Genomic DNA, 6077 nt, shown 5'->3' with positions numbered 1-6077 from the left:
GAGTCAGAGGCCGAGGCTCCGGTCCGTGACAAGGAGTTCGGTTCTTCGAGAGGAGCGCGCAGGACTCGGGTTCTTCAAAGCGTTGAGCGCGAGCCAAACACCCACTGGGCCGGCTAGCGGCAACCCGACGGAGCCGGTCGTGCGGCTGTCTATTTTTATTTTCTGAGTGGCGAGCCGGGTTGGTCGACCCGACAGCCTTTAACTTGGTGTTTGAAGCGTGAAGGAGCTTTGGACCATTGTGCTTGCCAGCCGATAGCCGAAGCCGGGTCTGTGGCTTAGGGCGAAGTGGGGGACCGCGATATCCTTAGTGCCTCAGGAATCATCAAGTAAGGCGGCGGGGTGGCGTCCGAGCCGGCCAGCCCCCGAGCCCCCGGGTCGAGCGGGTCGGACCGGTGGCCGGGTTCAGGAGCATGGTGATTCAAAAGGGTAGGGACACAATAAGTTGGTCGACAAGAGGCAGCCCCCGAGTCTCGTTCGGGGACCCCATAGTTTCATGCGTTTACAAAAGGAGACGATACATACACTCGTGCGGCTAACTGTAAAACGGGCAGAGGAGTTCCGCGTTCCACGGCCGGGTCGTTTCTTCACCGGCGGTGTCTCTCTTGCGCTTGTTTGACTTGCGAGCATTGATGAGGTAGTAGGCGTTGTGATCGTGCAAGGCCCTGCTGACGATGAATGGGCCCTCCCATGGAGGGGACAGCTTGTGCTGGCCGGCTTGCTCTTGGACGAGTCAGAGGACGAGGTCGCCCTCGTGGAATGCAAGGGGCTTGATCTTCTTGCTGTGGTAGTGCCTCAGGCCTTGCTGGTAGATGGCCGAATGGCTGAGCGCCAGGAGGCGGGCTTCTTCGAGTAGGTCGATGCCGTCTTCGCAGGCTTCTCTGGCTTCGGCTTCGGTGTACATCGCGACGCGCGGCGAGTCGAGCTCGACGTCAGTCGGGATGATGGCTTCGGCTCCATAGACGAGGAAGAACAGGGTGAACCCGGTCGACCGATTCGGCGTGGTGCGGAGACTCCAGAGAACGGCAGGCAACTCGTCAAGCCAGCTGTCGGGTGAGCGGATGAGTGGCTCAACGAGTCGCGGCTTGATGCCGGATAGGATGAGCCCGTTGGCCCGCTCGACCTACCCGTTGGACTGCGGGCGTGCAACGGAGGCCAGGTCGAGGCGGATACCGGAGACGGAGCAGTATTGTTCGAGCGCGCCCTTGGCAAAGTTGGTGTCGTTGTCCATGATGATGTTGTTTGGCATGCTGTAGCGAACCACTATGTCCTTGATGAACCGGACGGCTGTTGGCCCGTCCAGTTTCTTGATTGGCCGTGCTTCGATCCACTTGGTGAACTTGTCCACCGCCACCAGCAGGTGTGTCATGCTGCCTTGAGCGGTTTTGAAGGGTCCCACCATGTCGAGTCCCCAGACCGCAAAGGGCCAGGCGATCGGAATGGTGCGGAGCACTGACGCCGGCTGGTGGTTGTGCTTGCTGAAGCGTTGGCATCCCTCGCACTTGAGAACGAGCGACTCGACATCTTGGAGGGCCGTGGGCCAGTAGAAACCGTGGCGGAACGCCTTGGACACCAGGGATCGCGACGCGGTGTGGTGTCCGCATTCGCCCTGGTGTATGTCGAGGAGGATGTCGATGCCCTGTTCCTGCTCGACGCAGCGCTGGAACACGCCGATGGAGCTGCGCTTGACGAGCTCGTTGTTGATGATGCTGTAAGCGGATGCCCGACGCTGCACTTGCCGGGCTTCGGTCTCATCCATGGGGAGAACCCATTTCTCCAGGAATTCTGATATTGGGAGGGCCCAAGATGGAGCCGTCACCACGGCGAAGACGGCCACCAGGGCGGGTTCCGAGTCGGCATCCCCCAAGCCGGGTCGAGCAGCCCCCGGGTCGGGGATGGCGACGACCGGGTCCGGGATGATGGCGGTCGGGTCGAGCTGAGCAGCCCCCGGGCCGGGTTGAGGTGCGGTCGGGTCGTCTGGAACATGGATGGACTCAGAGTCCGGCGACCTCTTGACAGACGGCTTGTGCAGGTGCTCGAGGGAGACGCTGGATGGGATGGACTGTTGGGACGAGGCGATCTTGGCGAGCGTGTTGGCCACTTCGTTCTCCGTGCACGGGACGTGAAGGAACTCGCAGCCCTCGAAGGACTCGGACAGCTTCTGGATGCGAAAGCGGTAGCTTGCCATGTTGGAGTCACGAGCATCCCACTCGCTGGAGCACTGCTGCACCACCAGGTTCGAGTCGCCGTAGCACGGGATGCGCTGGATGTCGAGTTCCTTGGCAACAGAGTCGGTCGCCCTTTGGGGACGACAGCATGATGCCGGCCCCTAGGCTGAGACGTATCTTGGACCCATCGAAATGCATGCGCCAATGCATCGAGTCGGGAGGCGGCGGTAAGTACTAGGTCTCGGTCCAGTCGATGAGGAAGTCGGCCAGAGCCTGAGACTTGATTGTGGTGCGGGGCTCATAGAGGATGGTGTGGCCGGCTAGGTGGAGTGCCCACTTGGCGACCCGGCCAGAGGCATCCCGGCACCCGATGATTTCTCCGATAGGAGCCGTGCTGACCACGATGACGATGTGCTCTTGGAAGTACTGCTTCAGCTTCTTGGCGGTAAAGTACATGACGTAACACATCTTTTGGTAGTGCGGGTAGTTCTGCTTGGAGTTGGAGAGCACTTTGCTTAGGTAGTATACCGGGCGCTAGACGGCTTGGGTCTTACCCTTCTCTAGTCGCTCGACCACCAGCACCGTGCTGACCGCCCGCGAGGTCGCGGCTATGTAGAGCAACAACGGCTCCTTGTCGGTCGGCGCGGCTAGGACTGGTGTGGTGGAGAGCATACGCTTGAGGTCTTGGAAGGTCTCATCTGCCTGGTCATTCCACTCGAACGACTTCGTCTTCTTCATCAGCTGGTACAAGCGTAGCGCCCTCTCGCCCAGCCGGCTTAGAAACCGGCTGACCGAGGCCAAGCATCCGGTGAACTTATGGACATCGCGCAGCCGAACCGGCTTGCGCATGCGCTTGATGGCCTTGATCTTCTCCCGGGTTCGCCTCAATGCCGCATTCTGAAACGAGGAAGCCGAGTAGCTTTCTGGCCGGGACGCCGAAAACGCATTTTTTTGGGTTAATCTTGACCTTGTATTTGCGGAGGTTGGCGAATGTTTCCTTCAAGTCGTCGAGGAGCGTGAGGTGCTGCTTGGTCTTCACCATGATGTCATCCACATAAACGTGGATATTGCGGCCGAGTTGCGGCAGCAGGCATTTCTGCATGCAGCATTGGAAGGTGGCGTCGGCGTTCTTCAAGCCGAACGACATGGTGATGTAGCAATACGCCCCAAAGGGCGTGATGAAGGACGTCTTGAGGGCGTCGGCCGGGTCCATCTTGATCTGGTGGTAGCCGGAGTAAGCGTCCAGGAAGGACAGGAGCTCGCACCCGGCGGTCGAGTCGCTGACTTGGTCGATCCACGAGAGAGTGAACTGGTCCTTGGGACAGGCCTTGTTGAGGCTGGTGTAGTCGATACACATGCGTCAGGTCTTGTTCTTCTTCAGTACAAGGACTGGATTGGCCAGCCACTCGGGGTGAAACACTTCCATTACGTAGTCGACCGCCAAAAGCTTGGTGACCTCTTCGCCAATGGTTCTTCTCTTCTCTTTGGAAAAACATCGCAGGGGTTGACGGATAGGCTTGGCGTCCTTGCGGACGTGAAGTTTGTGCTCGGCGTACTTCCTCGGGATACCCGGCATGTCCTTGGGGGTCCATGCGAAGATATGCCAATTCTCACGGAGGAAGTCGACGAGCTCGCCTTCCTATTTGCTATCGAGGCGGGCGCCTATGACAACATAATTGTTGCAGCTGGGATCCCCCGGGTTCACACTTTCTTGGTCTCCTTGGAGGGCTTGAAGGCGGCCTCGTCGGCCGGGTCCTTGGTTGGGATCGACGTGGCCGAGGCCTCGCCTGCCATGGCGACGACCCGGTCGAGCTGGCGCCGCTCCTCGGCAATGACCAGCGACTCGGCCAGCTTGGCGCTGTCTCGGGCGCACTGCAGGGACTTGTGGTAGTCGCCGGTAATGGTAATGAGGCCCTTGGGACCCGGCATCTTCATCTTCAGATACGCGTAATGGGGAACCGCCATGAATTTGGCGAGCGCGGGTCGGCCCAGCAGTGCGTGGTACACGCTGGACAGGTCCACCACCTCGAACCAGATTGGTTCGTGCCAGAAGTGGCTACTGTCGCCGAACAGGACGTCGAGCCGGACCCGGCCAATGGGAGAGCAGGAGAGGCCGGGTACGATGCTGTGGAAGATCGTCCGGGTCGGTTCCAGGTCCTCGGCCTTGAGGCCAAGCTTGGTCATTGTGTCACGATAGAGGATGTTGATGCTGCTGCCGCCGTCGATGAGGACTTGGGAGAACTTGCACGTGTGTCGTGTGACGATGGTGGGGTTGAGGACGAGGGCGTAACCACCCGGATTCGGCATGACCGCCGGGTGATCCTCCCGGGTCCAGGTGACCGGGCGGTCCGGCCAGTGCATGAACACTGGTTTGGCCGGGACGACAGTGTTCACCTCCTGTTGAAGGAGGCGCTCGCTATGGTTGTCGTCGCCGAGGCTGGTGAAGATGACGTAGGCCACGTTCTAGTCCGGGTAGGCGTCGTCGCGCATCGCGCTGCGAGCTGGAGGCAGCGGTGGAGGCGGAGGCGGCTGCCGCGCGCCTGGAGCCGGAGCCGGAGGAGGCGGGACGTCGCCCCTCATGATGCGCTTGGTGATGGCGCACTGCTGAAGCATGTGCGTGGACGGTCTTGCGCTGCTGTGGTGCTTGAAGGGGGCGTCGAGCATCTCTTCAAAACTCATGGCGGGCTGCCACGCCGTCTTGCCGGTCTGCCGGTGCTTGGCTGCTGGGTCCGCTGCTGGCTCGGTGGCCGCGACGAGCCAGTTGTCATAGCGGTGCGCCGGCTGGTTGGCCTTGCGCTTGTTGTTCTGGTGATGCTGCTGCCGGCTGCTTTCGCCGGCCGACTTCGGAGGGGAACCGTCTTCGCCTTGCCGACTTCATCCAGCGCCACCTGGATCTTCATGGCGGAGTCGGCGTTGGCGTATTTGTCCACCGTTATCATGAGCGCGGCCATGGTGGCCGGCTCGGAGCGTAAGAGCTTGTGCTTGAGGAGGGTGTCGTCTCGGCACCCATTGACAAAGTACTGGATCGTTTGGACTTCATGAACGCCCTCGCAATTGTTCTGGAGCTCGGTCCAGCGTGCGCGGTACTCGCGACCGGTCTCCGTAGGCCCTTGCACGCACATGGCGAGCTGGCTAGGGCGACCGGTCGCTTGTAGGTCCCCGTGAAGTTGTAGACGAAGGCTTGCTCGGAATCGACCCACGTGTTGACGTTGCCCATCGGCAGACTGTTCAACCAGGTGCGGGCCGACCCCTGGAGCATGAGCGGTGCGTAGCGCACGGCGAGACGGCGATTGGCACCGGTGATGCCAATGGCGGTGGTGTAGTCGGTGAGCCAGTCTTCTGGATTCACGGTCCCATTGTACTTGGGGTGTCGCGGGGGAGCATGAACCCTTTTGGAAAGGGCTCCTCCCGGATGCGCGGGCCGAAGCACACCGGCCCGATAGCGCCGCTTTCCTCCACCTCCAAGGAGTGAGCGATCTGGTCGAGGCGGTGGCGAGCGTCGGCGTCGTCGATGGTGCGCGGGCCGAGTCGACTAGCGACCAGGCCACGGGGGGGCGGGTCGGTTGGAGCCGAATGCAGGCCATGCTGGTCGGGTCCATGCTGGATCTCCGTGATGGGCTCGTCGCCCAAACCGCCGGTGGCCGTGGTGGCCTAGTCGCGGCCGAGTCGGGGCTCGGCCGGAGTGCGCCTCGCTAGGCGGCGAGGAAGCTGTGTGCTGAAGTTCGCTGGGTGCGCCGATGCCGGTGGAGCCGGATCCCGTCGGCTTGGCGAGCTAGTTGAGGCTGTCTTGCTGAGTGTTGGCCGTGTTGAAGAGGTCGCGCATCCGCCGGATGCGCTCCTTTAGTTCCTCGCCCGTGAGCTGGTCTAGGTCGACTGCGTCTCCCTGGGCAGTGCGCATGTTCTTTAATGGGG

The sequence above is a fragment of the Triticum dicoccoides genome, chromosome 1B, assembly GCF_002162155.2.
Source record: "Triticum dicoccoides isolate Atlit2015 ecotype Zavitan chromosome 1B, WEW_v2.0, whole genome shotgun sequence".
Lineage (NCBI taxonomy): Eukaryota > Viridiplantae > Streptophyta > Magnoliopsida > Poales > Poaceae > Triticum > Triticum dicoccoides.
Note: the sequence above shows the minus strand (reverse complement) of the source record.